Source organism: Triticum aestivum, chromosome 2D, assembly GCF_018294505.1.
Source record: "Triticum aestivum cultivar Chinese Spring chromosome 2D, IWGSC CS RefSeq v2.1, whole genome shotgun sequence".
NCBI classification, from domain to species: domain Eukaryota; kingdom Viridiplantae; phylum Streptophyta; class Magnoliopsida; order Poales; family Poaceae; genus Triticum; species Triticum aestivum.
The window spans coordinates 143,602,340-143,611,408 of record NC_057799.1 but is presented as its reverse complement, the minus strand read 5'-3'; positions in this window follow the sequence as shown (position 1 = coordinate 143,611,408).

Sequence of the window (9,069 nt, the reverse complement as noted above, 5' to 3'; positions counted from 1 at the left end):
ACTTCATGCAGACTAATCCATGTCTGGATTGAATAAGGAAAGGAAGGGAGACTGTACTGTCCAAGAGAGTAGGCATCGAACCCGCATCTAGGTTGAAAAGGGGAAAATCAGAAGCTAAGGAACGAGTCTCATGTCTCTTGGTTGAAGAAGGGTAGAAAGGCATGACAACGGAATAGAGAATGACCAGGTCGATCAGTTTGTTGTTCTCACGTAGGAAAAAGGTGGCTAAATAGAACAAAAATGGGATGTAATCCACATATGTTTCCTGGATATTTGTTGCTCTGGGCAACCATACCTCCCTCACCACTCTATGCGTCCGTGGAGGTACATCATACTGGTGCGCCCACTGTCTGAATGGGCCTCCCATGCTCTTATTGCCACTTTTTTGCTGTTAGTATAATGCCAGCAGTCAAGTCAAGCAATGCTACTGCTAAAGTAATGCCACATTTAACTAATGCCGCACTCAGTCTAATGCCACCGATAAATTTAAGCAATGCCATTTAATTTCACTGGATTATTTCAGGGTTAGCTGTTGATTGTGGATGTATTAAAGATTTTTGAGCTAAGGCGTTCTAATGTTGTTGCACAGCCAGTATACCAACGATGAATCTTGTTACTACCTTCAGATTTTTGCACTGTTAATGCTTATACATTACATACCTCACTTTCATGAGATAAGTCAATTTTTTTGTACAGTGTCAAGAGGAAAGGTCAGGAGTGCGCACCTTCTCCTCCGGCTGTTCTCTTGATTCGTTCGATCAAGTTTTTATGTTTGACCGATTATCAAGATTGGGATAGCAATTTTTAGGTCCCCTCGAGTTCGAATTGATATTTACCTTGAAGGTACATGGTTTGCAATTTTTTAATACTGCCATTAGTTAATAATGCTAGGTACCTTCAGACTTTTGTATTTTGTTTAATGCTCATGCACAGCTAGTATACCAATGCTAAAACTTGTTACCTTTACATTTTGTATTATTAATTCTTATAGAAATCTTCCAGTGTTGGAGTTTATTGAAATCTGTTTAGTAAAACCATTGTACTATACCCTGTAATAAAATAACTACTCTACTATTGCACTAGCCACAGGATTATTGTATATTTGTACTATTCGAATGGTGTTGCATTAGCGTATGGACATAAATAAAGTGTGGCAAGCTTTCCCAGATATGTGCTCAAGAAAACTACTACCTGTTTTTCTAAATACTAGACGTTGGGTACTTTAAATTGAACTGCGGAAACGTCTTATATTAAGGAACAGAGGGTGTAGAGTTCACTCAAATTATCCCGGTAAAGCTAGTCACACCTTTGTTAAAATTAATGTTCATTATGTTATCGGAGGAGGTCTGTATGTTTGGCTCTAATGCCTGTCGACTACATACCTGACATCATGATGTAATGTTAAGTCATTTCCTTTTGTACAGTGTCACTAAATTGTCAAGGCGGTGATGGCATTTTATTTTAGTTGAACTGCACAAAATATGCTTAAAAGAAGAGGAAAGGTCAGGAATCGATCATTCTTTCAGAAAGAACTATATATGCCTTCCTGACATCAGCCGTTGTTGCCTTATTTATTCCTTCAAACAGGTGGTTAGAAACAGTCTTGCTACCTTTTCCCATTTAGAAATTGGAATACTTATATTTGTGAGTCTATGCTTTAACTAGTGCCACTTTTATAGTAATCACACTTTCAATATCTATGCAAACAGGGATGCTCGATTTTAGTGGAACTGCACAAAAAGTCCAAATAGTTCAACATTAGGAGCATGTTTTCTTCCAAACCTTTATATCCAATTGGTGGCACTATGAGCTGTTCATTAGGAAGGTACATGGTTTGCTACTATCTTGCTACTCTTTTTGTACTATCATTAGATAGTAATACTAGTGGTTTGCATGTGAATTTATTGGCAGGGTGGCCCTACATTGGAGGTGCAGGACAGGATTCAATGATTGGATGCTCAATTTCGGTTGTATCGATTTCACATCTTCCATCACTGCGAACATGGATATCCTTGGTCTGATGAAGAATGGCGCTATATTTCTGCTCTGAACCAGCAAATCAATTCAGTATGAAATTGTCCAGGGCAAAACATGATTGTATCAAATTGTCCAGTGCAAAACATGACAGATGCTAAGCGGAAGAGATGTGTTTAAACCGAAAATACAAGGTGGGGTATATGTTTACTAGCTGCTTGATATTTGTGCAGACAGAGATGTCTGCCCATTGCTATTTGGCAAACAAACAAAGTGATCGCAATTTTGGTTGAACTGCATAAGAGAATAGTATAGTCACTGCATGCAGTGCCATTTGAAAATAGACACAAAAAGATTGGATAGTCACTTCATGGACTGCAGAAAAGTAGTACTGTACTATTTATTGGCCAACACTAGGTGCTTCATTGCTTTGGTCTGATTATACAATGGGCATCATTTTGCCTAAGTTAAAGTTTGTATTCCGAAAATAGTCTCGCCGTGTGATCGAGAGAAGACCAAATCATATTGAAGTGGATGTTCCTCCATCATGTGTGGTTCATTCTCATGGTTCCAGTTGTTGGTGAAACCACTTACGTTTGCAAGAGGAATTGTAGACTTCACAAACAAATTTGTCTTTCAGTCTGTACTGAATGTTGGCCAAGAGAAGCATCCATGTTAGTAGGAAGAACATATGTTTTTTCTAGATCTTTGCTTTTGGAGCTACATATCTGTATATGATCTGTGAATCATTGAGATGCATTAACATGTTGATCTTATGTATGGGAATTGTACTAGTTGGTTTTGAATTCTGGCTACTAATGTGAACATATTACAATGCCAGGCCTGTGAGTCTCGTGTGAACATTTCGAATGGATCGGCTCTTACTGCTGTGCACAGCATGATCCTTATTTCTTTGTTCTTAGTGTTTACAAGTTACTAATAGTACCTTATTTCTGTTCGCTCAGTGTTTACAAGTTACTGATCGATCACTAGCTAGCCTACTAATGCGCTCCTGGCAGTTTTAGTTGCGACGCAAGATCTAAAGTGGCAGTTTTTTGAATAAAAATGCCTACCTCTGAAGAAACTGACAAGCTGCTCTGAAGAAAATGCCATGCGAATCTGAAGAAACTGCCAGCAAAAACGTTTGCAAATGCCCTATCTCCCAGCTAACGTTCATCAGCTAATGCGATCGTACACGTACACCATCCGACCTACTCGATCCTACACGTACACTATCCGACCTACTCGATCCTACACGGATAAATAGAGAATCACGCACGTACTACCTCCTTTCCGGTTTGCAGGGCTCAATTCAAGAAACGATCTACTCGATCCTACACGAATAAATAGCAGATCACGCACGTACTAGTACCTCCTTTCCGGTTTGCAGGGCTTAATTCAAAAATCTCACCAACCAAGGTACTCCCTCCGTTCGGGTTTATTAGTCCCGTGAGCCAAAGCAGCAAGACCAAGGCATGCTAATAATTAACTGCATGCAGAAGTTTAAGCCTAATTAATTCCAGCGATTTAAGTGGTTGCATGCGTGCCCTCGGCTGCGACTCGTTGCATGCTGCTCCGTGTATTGGCTGCGAGCGATTCTGCGTGGCTGCATGCAACCGGCCGTAATTAAGGCAGCTAACTGATGCGAAAAAAGATGCGCTTTAATTGTTGTGGGCCTTTTAAATCCATGGAATCATTTTTGACAAGGAGGGAGTACCTCATCTGGATGATTCGAGTGCACTCGTTTGACCGTCATGCCGGCATGTGACCCAGCACGGACGGGACGCACCACTGACGGGACGGGACGGCACAGTCATAATTTCAGTTTTTCTAGTTTTCCTCGGCAAGCCTGCTTATGCATTGAATTCCGATGACCGCGATGACCGTCATGTTTCCCGCGACACGCTAGTTCGCCTACCTTCCGCCTATAATTACTGTTTCCCGGGCTTCTCCGGTGGCACCACCACCCAACTCGCCCTATCCTCATAAGCCCCCACCGGCCCGACGTCGCTCGCCACTTATCCTCGCTCTCGCCACGTCCGCCATGCCCCCGCCCGTCCATGATAGGCGATGCTGGAGGCAGTCACCGCCGGAACTAGTATTCGGTTTTTCACCGGAAGGCAGACGGAGGGAGGAGGCATTCTATTGGTCTTTAGATGGCAATGCGGAGTATGAGGAGTTGTTGGAGTGCGACCGCCTGGCGGAGGAGCAGCGTATTGCCGATTTGCGCCGCCAGCGGGACATGGAGCAGCAGCGCACCCACGCTTTGAGTCGTGAGCAGAGCGCCCGCAACTGGGCCGACTACGTGGAGGCCGGCGCCCAGCAAATAGCCCTAGAGGCTGTCGGGCACGCACGCGTTTGCGACGCCGAATTTTACTACAAGCTCGTCAAGTGGGTTTCCCGCTTAGAAGCCGAAGCTTCGGTGGACCACGCCGGCATGGAAAGGGCCAACGCGCGCGAGCAACGCGCCCTATCGCACCTCTGGCAAGTCCGAGGCGAGGCGGAGGACGCCGGTGCCGGCGTTTAGCGTGTACCGCAGATGGCGGCCGGCATCATCTAGTTAGCTAAGAGTAAGTTAGTACTTGTACACTACTAGAGTATTAGTGGGAGTAGAGAGTTAACTTGGCTATGATGGTTGTCAACGTGGAAGTTCAGTACTCTATATCTGGATCAGACATGTTACTTTGCTCTGAATGTTGAACTTTCCGTTGGAACGTATGGAATGGGTTGTTATTTTTTTAAATTGGTTGTATTTGTCCGCCACGCGTTTAGAGGCTGACTTGTGGGCCTACCTGGTTGACGCCTACACAATCAGGAGATGATTGTACGTGAAGAGGATGATAGCGGGGACCCACCAAGATCATGGCAGTACGCAAGCAAGTGCCTCCTTATTTCAAGCCAATAAAAATATGGCTCCTCCTAATGGATTTCTAACATCTGGGTCCCATGCCATTGTCAACGTAGTCAATAAACGAGAGAATTGCACAACGAGCGACTGACACCAGGGACCCAGCAGCTCGCCCAGTTATTTTTGTTTTGGGTTAATTTGATAAATGCCACTCCAAATCTGGTGATTCCGAGAAATGCCACTGCAATTTCCAAACTTTGAAAAATGCCATTTCATGCCATTTCTAGTGGCATTTTTCGAAGTGTGAAGTGGCGTTTTTCAAAGTTTGCAAATTGCAGTGGCGTTTTTCAAAGTTTGCAAAAATTGCAGTGGCATTTTTCAAAGTTTGAAAATTGCAGCGGCATTTTTATGAATTGCCATAATTCGAGTGGCATTTATCTAATTTGTTTTTGAGACGGAAGCAGGGTGTCAACTGGGTTGTGCGGGGCACTCTGGCCTATCTAGACAGCCTTTTCTTATATGTTTACCACAGACCAGCCTAATAACTTTTTGTTCTTTCAGAAAATGGCTAGCCCAGTTTTTTTGTGATTTGTCAAGTCGCTTTGTCAGGCCTATTGGGCTGCAAACTTTCAAGACGAGGAGAGCTTCATTCGACTGGTCGAGAAAATGGCCTATCAGTAATGAGAAATGGGTTGTCCATTTTTAAAACACATCAAACCGGCAATTAGTTTCAAATTTCTTTTGTTTTCATTTCGAGATTTTAAATTGCATTGATTTTTATGCGTGGACAATTTGTTGGATTTTATATTGATATACATTTATTTTTAAAATCAGTTTGAATGTGACTCGAAATTTCGGGATTAAAAACGGTTCGGACCGCACCTAAATATGCAAATTTTCGTATAACTTTTTTAAGCGTGGCCACAATATGGGCTGTAATGCTAACAAAAGAATATGGGCTCCAAAAAAAACCTTAAGAATTAGCAAATGGGCTGAAAATTATTAGAAATAATGGCAGATGGGTTGTATGCTGTTTCCCACAGATTTGAGGCTTTCCTAAAAAAAGGTTGACGCATAAGCAGTGACTGTTGGATGTCCATCAAACGGTTGTCGTGCTTCTTCAATCTCCGCTCTTCCTGCTCCAGCCGCTCAAACAAGCACCGGCGGGACTGCCTGCTCCCTCCTCCCGCAGCCGGCTGTGCTGCTGCGCAGGCCTCACCGCCCCACCGTACTCCCATTCACTGACCTTGCCATCCCTCTACTCACCCAGACCTGCTGTTATTCTCCGGCGACGGCAGCCGAACCAGTCAACCCTCGTACTCCCCACCGCGTGGGCAGCCACTGCCGTGTCTTCCCCGGCTCCATGTCGTTCCCTTCGTAAGCCTCGCCATCGTCCACCGCCCTGGTGCTCTCGGCGCGGCGTGGTCAACGTGGTCAACGAACGACATCCATCGGAAGTGGACTGTACGTGGAGAGGCTGACAGCTGGGTCCACGGCCGCACACAAGGAAATGCCTCCTTATTACGTGCAAAATAATGATTCCTCCACCTAACATCTGGGACCCACTGGAAGGGCCTCTGTATTTTGTGAAAAATACGTTCCCCTCGCTCGGACCCACCAGCTATATCTTCGCACGCAAGGAAGTGCCTCCTTATTGCGCACAAAAAAATGAATACTCCCCCTGCTAGTTGGGACCCAGCATAGTGGGAGGCTGACTTGTGGCCCTACTAAGTTGACGGGGACGGAGGGCTTTGTAACCTTAGTCAATATGAACAATTCTAGCTCCAGTGACCATACGATGTCCATCCAACGGCCGTAGTGCTTCTTCAACCTCTGGTCTTCTTGCTCCAGCTGCCCTAAGCAGCGCTGGTCGTGCCGCCTGCTCCTGCCTCCCATGGCCGGCAGTGCTGTCGCGGAGGCCTCACCGCCCCCTACTACTCCCATCACTGGCCAGGCCCTGCGGCGACAGCAGCCTCACACCGCAACCGAACCAGTGAACCCTCGTACTCCTCTCCGCGTGGGCTTCCACTACCGCGTCTTCCCCGGCTCCCCGTCATCCCCTTCCTAGGCCTTGTCGTCGTCCACCGCCCTGGTGCTCTCGGCGCGGCATGGTTGTAACGCCCCGAGACCGACGCTCCAGAACACTTCCAGATGCTCTGAGTTTCGTCGTGTGATTTGTTTTGTTTGTTGCATCTCTTGCATTGCATCATGTCATCATGCAACCCTTTTTAAAAACTCAGATAAATAAATTGTATGGACCTTCGATCCATTTAAATCGAGGGAATTCACATGGTGTTTTCTTTTTATAACATATCCTCCCAATATTATTAGGGAGCTATAACAAAGTATTCCATTCTTTCGGAATCACCCATAAACACACTTGCAAAATAATTCCGTTCCTTTTCTGCTTCAAGTTTGGTCTCCAAACTTTGCCCTAAATTCTTGCATCACTTTCCGGAGCTCCACCAAAAATCTCAACATTTTGGCCACTCCTATACCTTGTCCTAGTTCAAACCATTTGAATTAAATTCAGATGAGTTTGGATTTAAATCTTGCATTCGTGCCAACTTCTATTTTTCTTGGATCAAGCTCATTTTCTTGTGAGTCCGGGAAAATTATCCGCGTGTCCAACTTCTTCCCCTAACCTCTCTTTCTTTTCTTTCTTATCTCCGTTTTGTTTTTATTTTCTTTAGAGTGGGAGAGAGAGCATAGTCCAACAGGCCTCTCTAGGCCCAATCCATCCCCGCCGGCCTCTTGGACCTCCACCCAGACCGGCCCAACCTCCCCTAGGCCCAACAGCTCCCTGTCTAACCCTAGCCCGCTCAACCTCTCTCTACCCGATCCCCTCTCTCCCATTCGTTCTCCTCCTGGCGCCGCCACTCGCAGGGAGAGAGAGGAGCAGAGCCCTCGTGCTCGACGCCTTCCCTTCTACGGCTGCCGCCCGATGCCATCTGTGCCTCGATCCCCTTTCCGCCCACTCATTCCCCTCCTCGCGCTAGGGAGAGGAGCTCCCTCATCCTCGCCGTCCTTCGGCTCGTCGTCGCTCCCTTGCCATCTCCGGCACCGCGCTGGTGAGCGCCACTGCCGGAGCTGCTCCTTCTGCCGCGCGCTACCCGAGCCGTCAAGCCTCGTCCTCGACCTCCTCCCTCGCGCAGTTCCTTCCCTGCCTCCTTCTCGAGGAGACGACCAGCCAGCGCATCCACTGTCGCTGCCCCGCGTCCTCAAGCTCCAGTGCCGCGCCTCTGCTCTGCCTTTCGCCCTGCTGCCCCGACGAGCCTCGTCCTCGTCGCCTTGCTGCTGCCGGACCCCGAGTTCGCCTTCCACCCCGATGGCGCCCAAGGCCCCATGTCGCCATGGCCTCTACTGATGTTGTGCTGTTGCTCCACACACGCCCCTGCTTGCTGCTTCGACTCTGTGCCTGAGCTCCGTTTTTCGTCATGGACGTGGGGTAGCTGCTGAACCTCGCCATGGTTCTGTCCAACGCCGCAAGTCCGACGCCAGGAGCACCTCAAGTTCAGCTACATGTAACAGCAAGTACCACTACGGCCGGAGACCTCGGACCCGTCAAGTACCCTTTGGATGCGCCAAGTTCCACGACGCCGCATAAGTGTCTTCTTGAACATGTACGACTACGTAGATTCGCCAAGTACCGCGACATCCGGAGCCCCCGGATACGCCAAGTTCCTCTACGACCGTGTACCACTACCATCGCTGAAGACCCGTGTACAACTACGGCCCGTGCACCACTACTTCCCTCAACGAACTTGATCCGTTCCGAAAGGCACGCTTCGAAGGTATAACCCCGAGACGACGCCCGTGAATGAATGCATGTGTGTTGTATGAGATGCTCGTGTTTGCACCGTGTCCGAGAGAGGTCTTTGCACGTTCCTCGTTTGCCATGCCGCCGTCCTGTGGGAACCCGGAATCCGGGAGCACCCGACCATCCTTGCATGACACGCTCACGCCCACTTCTTTTGCACTGGTATCTCCGTGAGCTATCGGAACCGATATGTTGCTGTGACATCATTTTCGGATTCGTTGCCGTGGCACACGTTTCGTTCCGCCATGGTGACCAAATGCTTCATAACATGCTCATGTCAACATTTTCATAAAATTCCATAAACTTGTATATGTCATCCGCATCATGATAACAACATTTAAAATGTCTAAGATTGATGTTTGCATTAAAATTGCTAAATGACATGGGGATTTTCCGGAATTGTTGTTTGTGTTTCCGGCCTCGGTTA